This window comes from Peromyscus eremicus, chromosome 3 (genome assembly GCF_949786415.1).
Source record: "Peromyscus eremicus chromosome 3, PerEre_H2_v1, whole genome shotgun sequence".
Lineage (NCBI taxonomy): Eukaryota > Metazoa > Chordata > Mammalia > Rodentia > Cricetidae > Peromyscus > Peromyscus eremicus.
In genome coordinates this window covers 20,767,045-20,789,452 of record NC_081418.1, presented here as the reverse complement: position 1 = coordinate 20,789,452, position 22,408 = coordinate 20,767,045, and the positions used below count along the sequence as shown (strand labels likewise).

Here is a 22,408-nt window from a genome sequence, read left to right as displayed (position 1 = left end):
TGAGTGACTTTGGCTGCTCTGGTCCTGAGTTCCCTGTGATGTGGAAATATTTAGCAGCATGCCCAAGGAATTGGTTTGAGTATGGGATAATGTATGCTAAAGGGCCTGTCACTAAAATGTTAGTTACTTCATCTAGATTTCTTTTCTTGGTTGTAAGCTAAGTAATGGTCTCTAGTAATTTTATACACTGTTAATCTTTCACAGTCAGGCAACCTACATGAATGAAAAAAACGAACGGACTATAAAACAAAGTCTATAAAACAAAACAGCCCACTGTTCTAAGCCAGGGGACCTGCTACACCCACAGGAAGCGCTGGGCGGACCTCGGATATCCCAGCATTCCTCGCGCTGCCCCGTAACTCTTCCTGGCTCGTCTCTATGGTTGCGCCGGCGTTGGCGGTGTCGGCGGCTGACGAGTGCTGAGGCTTCCGACTTTGCGGCTGCGGCTCTGAGCGTTGTGGGGCTCGGCGGGGCGCGATGTCCGAGAAGAAGCAGCCTGTCGACCTGGGTCTCCTGGAAGAGGACGACGAGTTCGAGGAGTTTCCCGCGGAAGGTAACTGCCGGGCCGCGCGCTGGGCCCCGGGGCTCCGGTGGGGCGGCGCCGGGCCTGCTCGCTGCGTCGGCGGCGATGAGCTGCGCCCAGCGGCGCGGTCCCGGCGCGGCCTCCGGCTGTCCGGGCCTCGGAGTCCCCGGAGCCGTCGCTTCGTGGCGCGGCCCCATGTTCTGTGCCCCGGCGCCGAGAGGGGCCCGGTGCAAGCTGGGCCGCACGCTGTAGCGTGGTTGTGGCCTTTTATCCTCAGCACGGGACTCTCGGTTTCACAGCCTTCCTTTAGTCGTAAACTTCTTAAAATTCCACTCTTGGCCCAAGGCAGCCACTCTTGGGACGGCATGAATGGGCCCTGCGAAGTAGGATGGCAGGGTCATGTGCCTTGACTCCTGTTCCTCACCAGTTACAGCCACTTGAATTACCATAACCCAAGCTTTATAAAACTCTTAAACGTCTGCATTCTGAGTTAACTCCAAAACTAGAGACGCTTTAGTTCTCACATTGTAGGTAATAATACAGCTAATGTTGGAGCAGGTTGCTATGATCTTGGTAATGTAAGTCTGCCCCACAAGTATAGGAAATGGATATTGCTGTATCTACCATTATTCGGATAAGGAAACAGAAGTTTGGAACAGTCTAGAAACGGGCCTGATAAAACTGAAATAGGGACACCCTGATTCACACCCTTGACTTCAGCTGTTGTCTTCTGTTTGCTAGATCTCTTTGCCACCATAGGTTTTCATAATTGAGTGCTTTATTGGCTAATTGTTAGGAGTAGGATTCCCAAATATTTACCTTGTTTTGAAAAATGTGAGTTACTGTTGCCTTTCTGAAGATGGTAGGAAGAAAAACTGTGGTTAGTGGTGTGCACATATGTGGCATCAAGCAATTATCACTTGACAAAAATTGTGCTAAGTTGCCCCATCATGATCTCATTGTGCATAAAACCACATCACTGGAACATTTAGTCTGTTTACTTATAATGCAGTGTTTTAGTTTTGGTGAAAGAGAGCTTAGTGTGCATATTACACAGCCTCATAAACCAATTCAGAGCACATTTCCTTCCAGTTAGGGGTCTACAGTATATTATGGGATAGTTTACCCTTTGTTTTGATGATGAATTTGTCTGCTCAGTCTGGGTTTTGTTTTGTTTTCAGGCTCATTAATAATCCTCTGACAGAGCTTTGTGGTAGAATTAGCTAAGTGAGGACAGGATCCAGTTCTATCCCAACTGCTTATTCCAGTTGCCCTTTATTCCTGATTACACACAAGCGCCACTGTTAGACACTTGATTTACATTGTATAGTCTAACATCCCATCCTCAAGCAGCAGAGGTTCACATATTAGAAAACAAACAAACCCTTGCCATTAACTGGCCAACTTAGAATCTAAAGGTCTTTCTGACCAATATTCCCACCCAGGTTTTTTTTTTGGTTTTTTTTTGTTTTTTTTTTTGGTTTTTTGAGACAGGGTTTTTCTGTGTAGCTTTGCGCCTTTCCTGGATCTCGCTCTGTAGACCACCAGGCTGGCCTTGAACTCACAAAGATCTGCCTGCCTCTGCCTCCCGAGAGTGCTGGGATTAAAGGCGTGGGCCACCACCACCCGGCTTCCACCCAGATTTTATCCCTTACATTTAGTGCATGTGTCTATTTAAAATAACTAGAGTTGAGAATTGACAAATGGATTTAGAGGTAACTGTCTCCTTGATGATGTACTAGGGTTTTCACAGCACCCTTCATCGGCTTGTGTAGTGTCTGTTCTTCAGAATCTGTATTTGGAGCAGTAGTCTGCTCAGTGTTGACAGTTGTATTGTGTTTAGACATTTCATTAAAGTTAAGGAAAAGCAAAGATTCTAAAGACAAAAGGATGCACAAGAGACTTCTGCTAGAGTATGTGCTGTGTCATTTATCCATCTTAGGAATTTGTTGTCTCTGGATGTAGAAGATCTAGTGTTCGTTGAGTTATCTTTACATTTAGAATGAGAAATAACCTTGAAATGCATTTGTTATGCAAGTGTGTGTTTCTTCTCTAGTTATCAGTTAAATAGCCTTTCCTTAATTTGGGTTAGGGAGATTTTGCTGTATACAAAGTTAGCCCACTGGATGAAACCACTAAATATTTACAAGTGAAAACTTTTGATTACAAATTAAAAGAAAAAAAAATAAACCTGAAAAAATATCACTGAAAAACTTTTTGTTTCTTTGAGACTGAACATGTTCTTTCATATTTTTGCTGTTGTCATGATACGGATTCTCTGTTGATGTTGAAATGTGGTACATGGACCACCAGTCTTGGCATTGGCATTGTTTGGGAGAATGTTAGAAACACTTACTAGAATTTGAATCTTTCAGTATTTGAGTTTTTTGTTCAGTTATTAGTACCCTGATTTACTTTCAAGTACTTTCCTTTTGGAAAATTTAGTTTTTCATGTGATTGCCCTTTGTCACAAATACACCATTGACAAACTCAATAATAGAATAAATAAGCCAATCTGGAGTTACTTATCTCTGCCAACTATAGGACATTTTACTTCCAAGAGCTTTATTAGTCTGAGAGTGCTCCATAGTGGGACTGACCAGTCTCTGGATTAATTTGTGTATAGACTGTACACAGTAGAGCCTGTCACAGGTAAGTCATTGAAGTATAAATTCATGGTTTGTCTGTTGGTACAGCTTTTCCTAGGTAAGAATCTGCTTGTTGAGATTTCAATTTAGTGATCTTAAAGAAAGATAAATTTTATTTTCAAAAGAAAAGTAAATGATTGGATGGAGGCCTCATTGTTTCATCTGAATAGCTCTTCTTCAGTGTGAGGTAAAACATCTGGAATGAATCTCTGAAGGTACAAAGGAACAAAAGTTCCATTTATCCCTCAGTTCCCTTGTTTAGTCTGAATCTGTTACATTGGCAATTCCTTACAATTATTCTAATTGGTGGTTATGAACTATAATGGTCATTAAGTAGGTGCTGTTACAAAATCATGTTTAGAATCTTTGTGGAATGCAGTCTACACAATTTCTAGTTGTTTATGCTAAGTGAGAATAGGCTTTATAATGAAGCCATTCAAATTCAAAGTTCTGGTAAGACTTGTTTTAATATATTTCTGGAGGTCTTCACAAGGTTGAAGTTTTAGACCCGTTAACAACTTTGTCTAGAGAATATTTCAAATTTCATCTATCATGCACTTAGGTTGGTGGTTATAGAGTGGGTTATAAAATTGAAGTTGTTGCCCGGGCGGTGGTGGCGCACGCCTTTAATCCCAGCACTCGGGAGGCAGAGCCAGGCGGATCTCTGTGAGTTCGAGGCCAGCCTGGGCTACCAAGTGAGTTCCAGGAGAGGCGCAAAGCTACACAGAGAAACCCTGTCTCGAAAAACCAAAAAAAAAAAAAAAAAAAATTGAAGTTGTTATATGATTGAAACCTCTAACTACTTTTTCCTTATCAGACAGATAGTGAAAGGGTTTAGAAGTGGATGCTAAAAGTGGAAAGAAACATTGTCCTGTTGATTATTTATTTTCTTGTTCCTTTTCCAGAGCTAAGATGTTTTGGTTTATTTTGTCTTGCTTTTTTAGAATATTTAAGTGAAACTGAGTTTGCCTCATAGAGCAACAGGATTTGCAAGAGTTCTACTTTTTCTATAATCAGTGATACTCATGTATACACCAAAATATCAAAAGTACACTACTACCCATCTCTACATCCTGTCAAATCAAATTCCTGGGTAAGACCTTGGTATGGCAGAGAATGTTCAGAATCTGCTGAGTCAGACAGTGGGCTGGTGATCCCTGAAGCTTCTACTGGGTAACTAAGGCCCTCTCACTGGTGTCTGACAAAGTAGGGCATCTTGTAGAGGTCTAAACATCTGGTGGATGTTTTAGTGTATCACATTCACATGACTCATAGAGGTAAAAATGATCAGCATTTTGTGAGTAGGAGCCAAGGAATTTAAATTATGTTATACATAGATGTGTGTAGGGAAGAATTGTCATAAGAACAGTACCATTAAAATATTAACATGAACACTGGGTACTAACTGTACTAAGCAATTATCAGAAAGATTTTTTTAGATAAATGAAGGAGGAAGACAGAACCATTGTTGACTGCTTTCCATACTGTGCCATTTTGTTTACATAGTACCAAAGGGGGCTTTGCTGTTACCAGTTATTAAATATAGTATAGTAGTCATATAAAGAAGATCATCCAACATTTAAGTTAGTTACATGGTACTGGTATGAAATAAGAAATTTGTGTCACTAAAACATTGAAGATACCTAATCTACATGGGAAGGTACCTATTGAATATCTGTTGTTAGAAATTGTATCCAAGAAAGTAAGTTTTTGAATTGCAATTAGTAATTAGCTGTTTGTGGAGAGGGACATTAATTAAAACCATGTAAATATTAATTTCAATCGCTAAGCCTTTAATGCATTTATTTTCTGATTTTCTCATTTATTTATATTACTGTGTGCTGACGGACTCTTAATTCAATGCATTATAATTTATTACTTTCATTCTTACCTTCTAGTTGTCCCATATTTGAATATGGAAAACTCCTTCAAGCTTGTTTTTGTGTGATTTTTTTTTTTTTTGACACGTCCCCATCATTTTCTCTGCACTTGCTAGTATTTGACACAAGATATTTGAAGCTAATCTAGTATTTCCCGACTTTGGTTGGAGTGGAGAACAGGATCTTGATTCCAGTTATGCTTATTGCTTTTGGGTGGGGTGTGTGTGTGTGTGTGTGTGTGTGTGTGTGTGTGTGTGTAAAACCTCAAGTTCGCATCGATCCCTCCACTTGGAATTCAGAACCACAGGTTCCTTGTTGCTTTTTGTTATCCTTTTCAACATTTGTAACTCCATCCTCTAGTAACTCAACACCTGGCTACCATATCTTAAATATATTGTCTATTTCTCTTAAATGTGTTGTCTGTTTGTTTAATCCTCTTTTCTGCTAGCCTGTAAAGTTCTGCTCACCTTATTTGGGCTTAGCAATCTATATGCCAGGGCTCGCGCTCTCCTCCTCACTCTAGTATGGATGACTTCTTCATTCTCTTCAGGCTGTGATACACCAACCACACACGTTGCCCCTTCACAGAAATGTTGTCTTTCATCAGCTTGTGCACCTCATCTAAAATCAGATGTGTTTTAAATTTAAACATATATTCTCAAATTTCCTTTGAGAAGAGTTATATGATATATATTTCCATTTACACTTCACCTTTTCTCTATTAAGCTTTCTTGCACTAGATACTAAACATTTTAGTCATTGGCAATCTGATGCATGAAAAATGGGATCATATCATTTTATTTGGGGTCAATTTCCTTCTTTATGTGTACATGTTCATGTGTGGACATGCATATGGAGGCCTGAAGTTGATGTCTGGGGCTGCCTTCTCCATCTTACATTTAAAGCAAGGTCTGTCAGTGAATCCAGAACTCCCCAGTTTGGCAAGTCTAGCCCTCAGGATCTTCTCTGCTTCTCCCATGCCCAGCTTTCTACATTGGTACTGAGGAGCCAAATTCAGGTCTTCATGGTTGCACCACAGGCATTTTACCCAACTGAGCTAAGTCCCTTTTTTTCTGTTGGTTTATTTGAGTGAGATTAACCATTATCCTTTCCTTGAATTGCTAGCCTTAATCCTTAGTTTCTTTGCCCATGATTTATGGATAGTATTTTTTTTTTTTTTTTTGGAGTTATGAGAGATTTTCCTAACTGTATGAGCCTGCTTGGGCTACCAGAAGAAAGTACTATAGACTGAATGGCTTAAATAAACAATACAAATTTTATTTTCTTACTCAGTCTGGTGAGACAGGTGTGGACAGATTCATTCCTGAAGAGGAGAGCTGCCTTATCTTTTTGTACTGTAGTTGACTCATGAGGTCCACACCTCCATGATCTCATTCAGTCCGGATTACCCCACTCCCACACTAGTGTGCTATTCATATAAAATTCAAAGACACATGAGATGCATATCTATATATACATAGCATACTTTGCATAGACATAGTATATGTGGTTTAGGGATTGTGAAAATCAGATTGAATAATCCCTATGGAGGTAGGTGATAAGAGTTGTAAACCAGAATGTTAAACAGTACAAATAGATTCTTTGATTATTACTTGATTAACTATTTCAGTGCTTGTGTAGAGTGAGCAAACAACAAGCAGTTGTGATTTTCAGTGTTTAACATTACTACCTGTTTGTTAAGCTTTGCTCATTGAAAGCTGAATTGTGAAAACAGTAAAAGAGAAATAAAAATCACAAAAATTAGATGATCTGAAGTGTATCTTTATTCGATTTGGTAGCTATGGTATTGTCTTCATTCTGGAAAAGGTTTCTTACCACCCCGCAACTGCTTTTGTAGTTAGCATGTAACAAGTGATTTATTGATTTGATATATATTAATTACCTCCTATAAATCTGGTACTGAGGGATACAGAGAGAAAATGACTTTAGCTCCCATTGCCAGTCCTAAATGCTTCACAGTCTCTTTTACTGTTCATAACAACTCTGTGAGGTATAGAGTTTTCACCCAGGGCTTAGCAAAATAATAATAATAATAACAACCAGGTTCACGCTAGTAGATACTTCACTGAAGCAAATTTCACTCTATGCAGAATCTGTTTGAATGTAGTAAGGAAGCTGAGGAATAAGAACCAGTGGCTGTCACCAAGTAGAGGACTTTTTGAGAAATTCCTATCCCAGGGATACTCTAAGGCCTTAGTTTCTCCCCTGGACCCTCCATACACATGTCTCTGGTTAAACTTGAACAATTTTGATTTAGTCTGTATTATCTGTTGGGCTTCTAGGTGAGATTTCTGTTTGCTTGTGTGTGTGTGTGTGTGTGTGTGTGTGTGTGTGTGTGTGTGTGCGCGCTATTAGAATATAACCAATTGTAAAGTTCAACAACAGTTCAAAAAAAGGCAATTATTTCCATGTATTTAAAACACGAGTTAGCACCATTGGAACAGATAGTTTAAGAGATGGAAATGGGGAAAACAGTTTGCTCAGTGGCTAAAAGAACCTCTTGTAGAGGACCTGGGTTCAATTCCCAGCACCCATATGGCAGCTCACAACCACATGTAGCTCCAGTTCCAGGGGATCTGGCCCCTCCTATGACTTCGTTGGGCACTAGGCATTCATTCGCATTGTGTACATACACGCAGGCAGAACATTCATATACATAAATAAATCCTTTTAAAAGAGAGAGAGATTGAAATATAGAAAAGGAATGTCCAAAAGAAGGGGTAAGTAAATGCTTGGTGGTGAAAATCCATGGGTATTTAGTATGAGCTAGTACTGGTGGGGTGGGGTAGGTGAAGGCATTTGCTTGGCAGGCCTGAGTTGGAACCCCTGTGAAGGTGGAATGAGAGAATGACTCCAGCAAGTTGTCCTAAGTTGTTCTGGCTTCTACCTAACGTGGCATGTTTCAACCTCCCCCTCCCCCCCAATAATTTTTTAAGGCGGCGGCTTCTGCTGCTGCTGCTGCTTCTTCTTCTTCTTCTTCTTCTTCTTCTTCTTCTTCTTCTTCTTCTTCTTCTTCTGAAAAAGGGGAACTAGGGAATAGTATTTGTAAACATAGGTAGCTAGAGACTGACTGATCTTGGAAATCTTTAAGTCATAACTCTTTTGGACTTCATTCTTAAATAGATTTGAAGTGGTTGTGGGGGTTTGGGGTGTTGTTTTTAAAATGGTTTCCTCATTTTGCTTTTGCAAGTGATGCATGTGAGGTTTGTATAGGCAGTACTGTATTGGGAGATGCTAAACCAGCAGATTTAGTTTGCAGAGGTGGAAGCCACAGTCAGGTGGCCTAAGCAGTACATTGTTGAAATACCTCAGATAAGAAGGGTCTCTAGTAGGTTATTAGGAGTGAAGTGGGGTGACAGTGCATGAGTAACAGGAAGGCAAATGGATTGATTACCTTTGGGCTGTTAGTTATATGGGGTGCTAGGACAAATTACAGGTCGGGGATTTTGATTTTGCACTTTTGTGCCTAGGAAATGGATGGTGGAGCTCAGGTTGACTAGGGCCTAGTAGTGAGAAACAGGGTCAAATGAGGTAAGATTTTTAAGTCATAAGGGCATTTTGAGATTAATGATTTTTGGCAGCTCTATCAAATTAAATAAAATTGAAGGTACTGAATAATAAAGACAATGAAGTGGGAATATTTTGTCAAGTATATATTATTGATGAAAAGAATTGAGTTTGAATTGGGTTTTTAAAGGATAATTGTGGATAACTATAATGGCTCTATAGGTTATTTTGAACATTAGTTTTAGACTCCTTGCCACAGTAACTGAATGTTCCAGTGGCCGGGAAGCACCATCATATGGATTGCTTTTGCTTGGTTACTCTGAGGCTGTCCTTTGACAGCAGTTAGAGAAAGTGGGGGAGAACAGTGTGCTGTGCTGGGCAATCATTAGTGTCTTGTCTACTAAATAGGCAGTGCATTGGGACAACCTATAGAAAGCAAAGGTCTGGAAAGCAGTCTACCTGTCAGTTGATGAGAGTTGGTGTGGCGCCGTTCTCACACGTGGGGCACAGTGCTGTTGTAATTGTTCCTGTTTTCTTTTACGCTCGCTTGATAATAAGTGCGGTTTGGTGTATTTTTCATCATATAATGTTCTGCATATGCATGTATGTTTTTCTATTTGATGAAATTCGGTTTCATTTTTTTAAATATTTTTATTTTTTCTTTAAAAATTTCATATAGCACATTCAGATTGCATTCACTGCACCCTTTTCCTCCCCCAACTACTTCCAGATCATTCCTCCCTCCAACTTTGTGTTTGTTCTCTCTCAGGAAAACCTACTGAGTTCACTTTGTGCTGCTCAAATATATACTCATGGTGTGGAGCCTCCCTGCGGAGTGTAGTGCACCTACCAGGAGCCACACCCTTAAAGAAAACTGACTTCTCCTCCTCCAGAAGGCATCAACTCTCCATAGTTCCTCAGTTAGGGATGGGGGTTCATGAATCCCTTTCATATTGAAATGCTAACTGACTGGATCTTTTGTAGGTCTTGTGAAGGCAACCTCAGATGCTGGGAGTTCCTGAATGTATTAGTCCTGTCATATCTAGAAGCTTATATTTCCCTTCAGTCCTCTAAACGTCTGGCTCTTCCATGCTCTTGACGCACCCCCTCCATGATGGTCCCTGATCCTTGGAGAAGGGCGTGTGATATACATGTCCCATTTGTGACTAAGTGCTCCTCAGACACTTCCTTTCTGCCCTTTGACCAGTTAGGAGTTCTGGTGCTAAACCACCACCCACTGCATAAAGACATTTCTCTGATGAGGTCTGAGAATTACACAAATATGTGGGTAGAGAAACATAAATCTATGGGGCAGGGGGTGGTACTGTGTCCATTTAGCAGAAAGATAATAATAGATTCACCTTTGGGGCTGATAGAAAACATTTCTAAACCATGAAAATGCTAAGTAGAATTTTTACATTTCTCCAAGGGGGCACACTTTGTGCTTTTAAGGAATTTGAGAACATATGTTAGAAGATAAGACTATTAAAAACATTTTCTAAGAGCCTTTTCCACACTTAGATGCCATTGTAATAGATGGGATATTTGGTAGTCTCAGTTTTTTTAAAATTTAAAGTTAGTAACAAGTGTAGTTCTTGGTTGGCAAATGAGAAGAAAGCTAACTTTGATGCAAAGTCTTAAATTTAGAATTACTGGAAATGTATTTATTAGAACACTGTTATTGGTTATTTCCAATTCATTTAAAAACATGGACCTCTCTTTTTTAAAATAGTACACATCTGGAGACAGAAAAATTGGGGTAAAAAGCTTTAATTATTTAATTGATCACAGTTCTGGCAATATATTGAAGTTGAAGGTAGAACTGTATATTTGTTTTTATATTAAAGGACAACATTAGATATTAATAAGGCACCTGTCTTAGGGTTTCTATTGCTGTGAAGAGACACCATGATCACGACAACTCTTAGGGAGGTAAGGATACCAAGGAATGAGCCGGCAATGTGGCTAGCCAGCTCAGTAGTAAAGGCACTTGGTACAGGCCTGTCAGCCTGTGTTTGATTTGTAGGACCCACATGGTAGAAGGAGAGAACCAGCTCCTGTGAGTAGTCTTCTGACCTCCACATGGACACCATGGCATGTGCACACACATACGTAGACATACACATATACAGTAAATGCAATTTTAAAAATTACCAGGGAAATTGAGCTATTTTCATGAGTCCTCAAGCCTTGCCTGTGGTATTTACTGTATTCCTTGCTTTGTGAGATACTTTGTTTTTCGGAGGACTTTTTTTCTACCCTTTTCTTTCTCCCCTCCTGAAGCATGAGGTGCCTGTTTAAAAGAAGGGAGAGGTGCTTTATTCTTAGTGCCAAGTGCTCCTCCTATTCAGTTTGATAGATTAGAAACTGCACCATCTTAAAGAAAAAGGCACTTAGGGTAAGAAGTTTGCCTTTTTTGGATTCTGAATTGGCACTTCATAAAATAAATCACTGACTCACTTAATTTCTTGTTAGTGATTCTCTGAAGCATTTGGTTACAAATTAACAAGCCTTTTTCCCCCTCACAAAATTAAAAGAAGTAAAGCCATCATGGAGACATTTGAATGACACCAAGTAATAACAATATTGAAATCAACATTTTGAATCAAATAATCATTTAGATTAAAAGTTTCTGGAACCCTATAATTTTAGTGTTTCTAAAAAGGCAATTTAGAAGACAATTAAGGTTCTGCAGTGTTTTTGAAAGACTTTATAAGCTTTATCAAAAAAGTACCATGTTTTTATTATTTTATATTCTTAACTTGCCTCTTTGCACACATAATCATTTCCTTTTTAGGGACTGGTGCAAATGGAAACTCCTCACTTAGTAGGGAATTCTTTAGTTGGAAGTGTTTGAGACTGACTGGGGTTTGATGTTTCAGTGCCTTAATCATTCTTCTATTGTAGTTTTATTGACATGTCACCCCCTTTTCTCAAAAACTGTGTCTAGTCTTTGTTCAGATTATTGTTTGGCTAATTTTGTTTTTAAACTTTAAACTCCTTTAAGTGTGATTATAAAATTCCTAAAAGTATCTCAACAGGTCTTTGCCATTCCTTCCTACCCAAACTGCATATTTACAACCAGGAACTTAAGACTGGAGGGGTGGGGGATTAGTTTTAAAAAGTTAGTATCTTTTTCTGAGGCAACCTTTTCTTCATCTGGTTTTGATTGTCATAATGGTGATTATTTCAAACCAAAAAGGGTAATTCTTTCTAGTTCCAAATATCAGTAATTTTTAAATAGCCATGTCTTGACCATTTTATAAAAACTTGAAGGACAAAGCCTAAATTTGTTATAAAGCAGTTTAATGACGTATTTTCTTTTGAATTTTAATGAGGAAGAGTTTGGTATTACCATTTCTTTGGGAGGGGGAAACTAGTTAGGTTACTAAATGGCCACAAAACTATAGTCCATACAGTAGGACTGGAGGGAATATGGAGGAGTGACAGGAATATTATCAGGCAGTGCTCATTTGCTGCAAAAGGATAATAAATTCAGTTGTTCTGTTGCAAGTTTTCCATTGAAGAAGCTAGATGTTTATAAACAAATCTAGGATTATTTCAAGGCTTTGGTCAATTTTAATTAAAAACTTAAAACCACATTGATCTTTGATTTAGTGATGTAGAGAAACTTCTGCTATCTGAAATGAAGCTCCTTTAAACATTATTTTTTCATTTATGTGTGTGTGCCTTATGTGAGTGTGTGCCACATGCATGTAAGTGTCCGTAGAGGGTCAAGAGAGAAGGTGTCTGACAGACTCCCTGGAGCTGAAATTACAGTTGGTTGTGAGCTGTGGGTGCTGGGATCCAAACTGGAGTTCTTTCAAAGAAGTTTAAGCACTTAATTGTTGAACACGTCTCCAGCTCTGAAGCTCCTGTTGTCTTTAACATTCGATCAATCCTAGCATGCATTGCTACTGTCGTGTAATATTTCTCTGTGTTTTAACAATAAAAGGTCCAGTGATAGTCCGTGAAGGAAATAATCTCACCCGCATTGATATAGCCGAATAAGTGTAGCGGGGAGATGAGCAACTTAAGATAGTTAGGAATTCAAACTGGAAAGGGCTGGGAGGTGGTGGTGCACACCTTTAATCCCAGCACTTAGGAGGCAGAGGCAGACAGATTTCCAGGTTCGAGGACAGCCTGGTCTACATAATAAGGGCTACACAGAGAAATCATATCTTCATAAACAACTAAGCAAACAACAAGAAAACCTGGAAAAGATGTGACTGTGGTAGTTGAAGGAGGAAGAATAGCTAGGATACCTTCCAAGTTCCTGTTCTTTTCTGGTTTGTGGAACCAGGTAAATGAAGTACTTTTCTTCTTTCTGTTCTTAAATCAGAAAAATGTAAGTACGTAACTGGAATAAAATACCCTCATGAGCCACTGCTGTTGAATATTTTGGATCTATTACATCTGCACATAAAAAGCCTAAATCGTGCCTTTGTTATTAACTTTTCTTCTGAGATTTGTGGGTTTTTTTTTTTTTTTTTTTTTTTTTTTTGTTCTTGACACTGACAGAATGAATCCCGGACAGACAACTGGCTCACAGGGTCAGGGAGATGGCAGCCCATCAGTAGCAGGGGAGCATGGCCCCTGGTGCGTGAGGTGGGGGCTCATTCACACGACTGTAATCAAAAAGGTAGAAAGTTCCCCTGGACTATCTTCCAAAGTCTACCCTGCTGATGTACTCCCACCAGCCAGACCTACCACTGGAAGCTCTGCAGCCTTCAGAATAGTGCCATGGGCCACAGACCAACATTTCAACACAGGGATATCTCAAATTCAAGCCGTGAGATTGAAATCTTCATAGCTGTTTTCTTTTTTCCCCTCCTTTTATTGAAAATAGACTTTTTTTTGTCACATAATATACCCTGATTATGGTTTCCCCTTATTCTACACCTCCCAGTTCCTCCCCACCTCCTGTCTGGATCTACTTCCTTTCTGTCTCATTGGAAAACAAACAGGCTTGCTTCTAAGAGATAATGAGATAAGACAAAACTAACACACTGGAATTGGACAAAACAAGCAGAAGGAAAAGAGCCCAAGAGAAGGAACAAGAAACAGAGACCCATTTGTTCATATGGTCTGGAACCCCATGAAAACACGGAACTTTCTGGAAGCCATACTATGTACTCCAAGGACCTGTGTAGTTCCTGTGCACACTGTTTTCTAATAGGTGACAAGAACGATGAAACTAAAGGTTAGGGCATACAGAAAATACCCAGTAATTACTGGTTTTTGGATGGAGGGGAGGGAAATAAAAATATACATGATCTGATTTTACTGTTGTGATTTAGGATTTTGTTCATGTTTCATGACCTTGTTCATGTGCTAAGTACTGTTGGTCATTAAATTACAGAGGCAAATATGATAGATGTTATTTTTAAGTAATAATTATTTGTCCGGGTGTTAATGTTGTGATACTCAAAATTTCTAGAGGTGGTATTTTCCAAGGTGGATTTTTGTGCTACTTAGTTTTTTTGTCAACTTGACACAAACTAGAGCCATTTGGGAAGAGGGAACCCCAACTGAGGAAATGCCCTTACAGTATTGGCCTGTAGACAAACCTCTGGGTCATTTCCTTGATTAATGAGTGATGTGGGAGGGCCCAGCCTCCACTGTGAGTAGTGCTGCTTCTAGGAAGGTAGTTCTGAGTTGTTGACTTCTTTGAAGAGGCCAGTTACATAACGTCTCACCTTCTCATTTGTCTTACAGATTCAGAATTAACTTTATCCAGAGTTCTACTGAGGTGATGAGTATCTCTTACTTCTTTCATTAAGAAACACAAACTAAATTGTTCTAACTTGGTGTAATGCCATTTGTTCACTTGGCTATGGTGACAATGGCTATGTCTCACACTTTATAATGAGTAAGCAGCCTGTCCTATAAACCACCCATTTTTACTTCGTAATTTTAATACTGGTTAGTGATCTTTTACTAAGTTGCAATGAAGTTTTGCAAAATGACCATTTCTAACCGTTATTTTTTTGTACTAATACAGATGGAACTGTAAAGATTATTATCTATTTTTCTGTCTGATATTTGTTGTAGAGCTGGCCTCAAACACACACACAAGCTTTTCATGTGTTAGGATCACAGTAAAATTGTGAATAGCCATCTGGTTTCTTTGAATGTTTCAACATACCTTGCTCAACTTTGTTTTGTTTTGTTTTAGACAGGGTCTCAGGTAGCCCAGATTTATCTCAAACTTGCTATGTAGCTGAGAATGACCTGAGTTCCTGTTTCCCAAGTACTGGGAGATCCCAGGCGGTCACTGTACCTGGCACTTTCTTTTTGCTATGGAATAATCCTCTTGTACACTGTAAAGATTTGTCACTCAAATTGGTTTAGTAAAATGCTGATTGGCCAGTAGCCAGGCAGGAAGCATAGATGGGGGCAACCAAACTAAGAATGCTGGGAAGAGGAAGGACAGAGTCAGGAGTCACTAGCCAGATGAAGAGGAAGCAAGATGAGAATGTTGTGCTAAGAAAAGCTACCAAGCCACGTGGCTAAACATAGATAAGAATTATGGGTTAATTTAAGTGTAAGAGCTAGTTAGTAATACGTCTGAGCTACCAGCCAAGCATTTATTATTTATAATTTGTATTAAGCCTCTGAGCAGTTATTCAGGAACTGGCAGGTAGGCGAGAAATGTCCTATTACAGTAGACTGGCTTTTCCCCTCCTTATTCAGTATGTTATTCCTTTAAAGAAGTTTCTGTTACCTTTGATGTGCTTTCTGGCGTTAAAAATAAATCTCTTAATTTTCCTGTCTTAGTTTGCATGTCACAGATTTGAAATCAACCATTTCTTCAGGAAGCTGTGGTAGTTTTTATAATGGTGGAATAAATAGTGTTTGAATTAAGTTCAGAAGTAAAAGTCAACCAAGTAGTGGATGGGTTCAGAAGATGGTACAGAGAGATAAGGAGCAGCATCAAACGTTTGATAATTTATAAAATGTTAAGCAGGCACTCAGAAGATTGTTCAGTGGGATAGGAATTAAGAGTGCTTACTGTGTAAGCAGAAGGGCCTGAGTTTGAATGCTCAACATCTGTAGCAAAGGTGGTTCAAGGCTGCACATGCCTGTAACCCCAGAACTGTGGCGGGGCAGAGACAGGAACAGTCCCTGGGGCTTGCTGGCTGCCAGCCTAGCTCCAGGTTCAGTGACAGAGACCTTACCTTAATAAGGTGGAAAGTGGTGGCATGGAACACTTGATGACCTGGGCGTCTACACATGCGCATGTGCACTCCCACCCACAGTCACATGTATACCCCACACACCAAAGAAAATTTTAATTTCAAAATATGAAGTGTAAAACTAGGAGCTAATTAAACATTAAGATCTTATAGGTAAGTCTTCATTGTAGTTTCCACACTAGAGGGATGAGTGTAAGTAAGACACGGCAAACATGAAGGAGCTATGAATGAGTAGATTGGAATGTTGATTTTTTTTTTTTTTTTTTGATCCTTTTACTACAGTATTTTTCTATGTAGCTGAAGCCAGCTTGGAATTCATGAACCTCTGCTTCTGCTTTAGTGCTGGGATTACAGGTGTGTGTATACTACCACACCTGGAAAAATATTACTTTAAAACAACCTGTAAAAATATGTCAGTCAGGTTTACAGTGGTTGTATAAGCCTAAGGAGGTGTTTGGAGGCATATATACTCTTGTTTCTGGGATAGGTTGGTGTCATTCAAATGAAAAAAAAGGGGGGTGGGGATTAAAGTGGCATCTCCTAGGAGGCTAATTTTTCATCAGGATCTGAAGTAGAAGGAACCAGGTAAAAAGGGATAGTGTAAATGTTTGGGGGTTTTGTTGTTTTGTTTTTTGAGATTATAATACATCATTTCCCCATTTTCTTTCCCTTCTCTAATCCTTCCTTCCCAACTGTCTTTTAAATGCATGGCCTCTTTTCTCTGGTGGTGGAGGTGGTGGTGGTCTCTGTGTTCTTAAATACATAAGTACAACCTGCACAATTCTGTATAATGTTGCTTGTATATATGTCTTCAAGACTATTTGGTATTGGGTAACCAGTTGGAACCAGCTGGTGTACACTTCCCTGTGAAACATTATTTTCCTGCTCTCACCAGCCTTTAGTTGCCTGTAGTTCTTTATTTAGGGTTGAGACCTCATGAGCTTCCCCTTTCCACGTTAGCACATCTGTTGGTGTTGTCCTTGTTTAGGTTAGGGTTAGGCAGCCGTGTTGGTTGTAGCTTCTGACATTTCTAAGAGACACAGTCTCACAGCAGACTTCCTATTCCTCCGTCTAAAAAATTCTTGCCACCCCGTCTTCTAAAATGACCCCTGAACCTTAAGTGTAGGAATTGTATTATAGATGTATATGAGTTGGACTGGACAGGTCACTTGTTCACTGCATTTTGATCAGTTCTGTAATAGTCTCCATCTGTTGAAAAGTGAAATTTCCATGATGAGGAGTGAGAACTTATATGTGGGTACATGGAAAAATATTTAGAATGTAGTTAGGGCTTGTGCTGGCTTAGAATAGTACCTACAGGTTCTCCTCCAAGATCCATGACCTCACTGGCCCTGGGTAGTTGGCCAAATTTGCAGTACCAGGAATGATTCCCCCCCCCCACCCCCCATTAGAGTGTTTGACTTACCATCAAACTATGCATGCCACCACTGCAACTTTAGGTTTGGTCATCATTGTGGTTCATAGGCACCATAGCTGGGTAGGACTGTTGGTTGCTTCCTTCCTTTGGAAGTTTGCATGATGCCTTCTGGTACCATGGAGTGGAGGCTTTCAGATCCCATCCAGTTCAAGTCCTCTGGTCCATGTGTCCCAAATGCGTGTTGTCTTCAGCAGTGGGGACTTAGCCTGTCTAATGTGAATGTTTGTTCTAGATTAAAAATAATAGAAATAAAAGATCAACTTTAGAATTATTTGAAGGGCTAAATAAGCAGAATTTGATGCATGTATAAAACAAGGAATTTTAGGATGATTCCTTTGCTTTTCCTTCTTTAGTCCAGTAAGTTGGATTTGTGTCTAGAGTCAGTTATATGTAGAATTAGAAGGTGTAAAGGATAGTTCAGCAGTGGGGATGTATTTGGAAATCAACAGTGTATTGCTGAACCGTCACTCAAAGATAAACTAACATAGAGGATGGATCAGCGATGCAGTTCCTAATTCAGGCATTCCATGAGTTAGTATTCAAAAGCATAAGGAAAAGGCAATTTGGAGGTAACTTACATTTCACTGTATGCCTCCTACTTTCTGAAATAGTACTAAATATTTGGTTGTAGTAAAGCTATCTAATTGATTAGACCTTTGCTTGACTACTGAGTTGTTTTAGAGCTTCTGTGCTGTTAGTATTATTTTAGCAATAGATACTTCCTTTTGTGTATGTATGCATACATATGTGTGGATATGTGTACACATGTGCAGAGGCCAGAGGTGAATGTCAGCAGTCTTTCTGTATCCTTCTTAACTCCATCAACTCTCACTGAATGAGGAACTCACAGATCCTTTTTCCATTACAAGCACTTGCTACTGTGAGTACTGGGAATCTGAACCCAGTTCCTTTGCTTGCACACTTTACCGAGCAATCTCTCCAACCCCTCAATAGATATTAACTCCTCCAAGAATGTCTAGAGATATTTACACAGGTGTTTTTCTGGTTCAGAGTAAAGCTGAACCAAAAGGAAGGAGGAAAAAGAAAAAAAAAATGTTAAGTAAAACAGCAACCCCTGTGCATTTGTTTTTCCTTCTGTTAAAAGACAAGTGGGGCTTCCTGTTGAGTGTCTGTAATCTCAGCAGTTGGGATATGGAGGCAGGAGGATCAATAATACTGTAAGGCCTCCCCAACACAGTGAGTTTAATACTGGTCTTGATTTGTATAAGATCCTGTCTCAAAAAACAAATGACAAAAGACTTCTAAATTTTATATTTTTATTTGCTAAATTTTGGTGTTAGCTTATAATTTGAACTAATTTCCCTTTAGTTCTTTGAGAATTTCGTTCAATGTCTTTTAATCATATTCACCCTTCCCCCAAATTCCTCCCAGATCCAGCTCCCTTCCCTACCCACCCAAATTTGTGTCCCCCCCCCCCCCCAAACCATCAAGTCCAGTGTGTGCTTCCCATATATTCTGAATGTTTGGCCTTCCCCTGGAACACAATCAGCTTACTATAGGGCTCTTAAAGAAAACCTGACTCTTACCCTCAGAACAGATCCTCAGCCAGGCATGGGAGCTCACGTCCACATCCCCTCTCCATGCTGGCATTTGACCTGATTGAGCTTGCATGAGGCTGGTGTGTGCTGACAAAGTCACTTTGAGTTCATTGTGTGCAGCTGCCCTGTCCTCTATGGAGGAAATGAGAACAAGATAGTAAAAGCTTTGAGATTTGTAGAGGAAGATTTCAGTTTTTCTTAGGTAAAGTGTTAGCTCTTTTGTTTGAGTTGTGAGGATGCTGAAGTTTTTATCTCTTTGGCAATAATGTATGAGACATACTTAGGCATCTGTTTCCATTTGTAGACTGGGCTGGCTTAGATGAAGATGAAGATGCACACGTCTGGGAGGATAATTGGGATGACGACAATGTAGAAGATGACTTCTCCAATCAGTTACGGTAGGTTTTCAGCCAGAATCTTATTTCATTTTAAACATGGAATGTACAGCTTACATAGATGGTTGTTCTCTTAAAACTTTTGAAACGATTCTTTCGTTGTGTAGAATAAGACGTATTACCTTTACCCTTTGGATTTCTAAACAGGAATATTTCAGGAAATTGCATACACCTTTTGTTCCTTCTAAAAGGGTAGTTAAATAGAAGCATATTTCCTATTTTTCATGAATTTAATCTTAACATTTATTTTCAACCAGTATTGAGTAACTGGGCAGAAATTAAAATCAGAGCTAATTGGGGAACTCAATTAGTGATGTTCAAATTTAGAGATAAGAGTTTAGTAGTCTACTTAATTGTATTAAAGTATTAATTTGCCTATTCTGGACATTTTATATAAATGTTATTTTACAAGATATGTCCTTGTGTATCCAGCTTCTTCCACTTAGCCTAATCTTTCCCAAATTCATAAATATGGCAGCATTTAGAAATACACTGTTCTATTTCATAACTCAATAATTCTCTAATATAGGATATACCGTATTTTATGTTATTTGTCAGTTTGGGGACATTTCTACTTTTTATATGCTGTGAATAGTGTGCAGCTATGAACATGCATGTGCGTGTATTTGAGTACCTATTTTCAGGTTTTAAGGAACATGAAGTGACATTTCTAGGTTGTATGGTAATTCTGTTTTAACTTTCTGAAGACCTGTCAGACTTGTCTATAGTCACTGAAAAGTTGTCCCAGTAGCAGTGGTAAAGCATGATATTGTTCGTTTATTCTGTTGTCAATGCAGCCATCTTGTAAGTGAAGGCTTGGAAGCACTGTCTCCTTGTAACTTCCATTTTAATTCTCTGGTGACTACGGCTTTTGTGTGCTTCGTGACCATATGTATCGTTTTGAGGGAGGAGGAGTCTGTCTGTTGAAATCCTCTCTCCATTTTTAAATTGGACTTTTTGTTGATGAATTGTGAGACTACTTTGCACATTCTTGGTATTAAAACCTTGTCAGATACTCTGCTAGGTTGTCTTTCTTACTTTGTTATGTCATTTGCAAAATTTTAAATTTTGGTGGTCAAGTTTATTTTTTCTTTTGTTACATATACTTTTGGTATCCGATTTAGGAACTCATTACCAAATTCAAGATAATGAAGATTTATTCCTGTGTCTTTCTGGAAGAATTGTATAGCTTAGCTCTTTTAGGTTGAGCATTTTGAATGAATTTTTGCATGTAATGTGGGTGTAACTCATTTTTACATGTGAACACCCAGGTTTCCCAACATCATTTGTTGAACAGGAACTAGTTTCCTTCCTATATATAGCAGTTATGCTTGGGCTGATTGTATAATTGGTAAAATTTTGATATTGATGTGAACTTTGTAGATCTCAAAATTTTGTTGAAGTATTGAAAAATACAGCTGAATAGTAGTGTGCTCACCTTGCATGCACGAGGCACTGATTTTAGTCCTTATCACCACCTAAACAAATAAACCACAGAACTTCATAGTTAGGGCTTGGGAAGATGGTGCACTGGTCTAGATGCTTGTTCCTCTTGAGGAGGGCCCAGATGGAATTTCTAGCACCCACATGGTGGCTCACAACCATTAGACACCCTCTTCTGACTTCTGTGAGCAGTGGGCACACAGGTGAGACACACACACATGCAGGCAAAACATTCATACACGTAAAACAGATAAATCTAAGTGTATTTAAACTATTTAAATGTACATTAGAAATAGGACATTAGTATAGTATTTGCAAGGTTCTTGGAGGATAGTAGAAAGTCTCATTTATTCTGTAAGTAGGTTCATATATGAGAAAATTAATGAAAATAAAATGTAATTGGGGAAAAACAAATTTTTTAATTACTATATTGACTGATACCAGTTTCCTTATGGTTTCATTTTAGGGGCTAAAATAAAGCTATTTGGTAATGTTCTAAGTTAGTGACTCAAGCTTTCTTTATTATTATGTCTTAGAAACAGCTGTTTCTCTGATTTATCGCAAAGAATGCTAATGCTGTCCTTCTTTGTCTGTGTTTCAGTGCTGAGCTAGAGAAGCATGGTTACAAGATGGAAACGTCATAGCATCCAGAAAAGTTTCAAGAACCTTAAACATGGACTGTGTACTAAATTCTAGGCCAGGGAAACAAGGATGGGATACTTAAAGACTATGTTTATTTCATTATCTGCTTGGATTTATTTTTGTTTTTATAACAAAATAAATAAATAAATAAATGTTTTGATCTAATCTTTTTGGTTCAGATGTCTTGATCTTTTGCCTCTATTCCTTTATATTCATGATTTTCAAGAAGCTTATTATATTGACACAATAAAAGTCCACATTATGAAGATTTTTAAATTAATTGAGGCTGAAACAATCAGATGTTGGGATTCATCAGATCTCCAACTCAGCACCTTTCTTGAGTCACATCAATGAAATATCGGTCCAGTTTTACAAGCTGCTTCTTTTATATCACATTAAACTTTAATGTCTTCTGTGTTTTGATAGTGTAGGCAACATTTACTAATATTTATTAGGGGACTTTCAAAACCTGTGTTTTTAAAATATTAATCATTTAAAATAGCTGTAATTTACATAGTTCCTGAGTCATTAATAGTGTTATTAGTGATTGGTAGAGTCCATTGGCTGTTTGTTCCTAGTCCTAAGAATAGTGGTACCTCTGTTAAAATTGGGAAAGTGGGCCTGGGATACTTCAGACATGGATGTATTGTCAGCTACCGCATACATTCATTTCACACAACAAAGTTTCTGGGAATTATTACTGTTGCTATACCTACTGTTTGAGTAGGAGATTTAATTTGGTGCATAAAGGACTCTTTGAAACTGGTAAATGATGGAATGGAATAAAGAACAGAAAAGTATTTGGACAGAGTAAATGAATGCCCTGTACATGGAGCTGGTATTTTTTTTCAGAAGTGGTGTCACTGTTAGCAGTGGGCATGGCTCGCCTGGCTGTTACTTGAGTACTGTTCAGGCAGCACATGCAGTTCTCCCCCAGCTGCTCCTGTGCTGGCAAGGCAGGCAGCAGGGTGAGCGCTTCCAGCTCAGTCCCAGCCTCCTTTCTCCATGGACGGCAGTGTTCCTGCAGTAGTCTTACTGTCTAGTCTCATGCAACCAACAACTAGCAATAGTCGTGACAGTTTATAGGTCCTCGGGGCTTTTGTGGCCAATTAACTAACTCATAGAGAGGTGGCCCACTTCCAGCCCTCTGACT

At 39.0% G+C, this 22,408-nt stretch overlaps 1 long non-coding RNA gene across 1 annotated transcript; it reads left to right on the top strand.

The window, feature by feature from the left end:
- The first annotated feature begins 353 nt into the window (after positions 1–353).
- On the top strand, positions 354–21,420 carry LOC131906664 (uncharacterized). The gene is made up of 3 exons (XR_009378174.1): positions 354–553; positions 19,080–19,173; positions 21,215–21,420. It is a non-coding gene; the product is annotated as an uncharacterized LOC131906664 (long non-coding RNA).
- Positions 21,421–22,408: the final 988 nt, after the last annotated feature.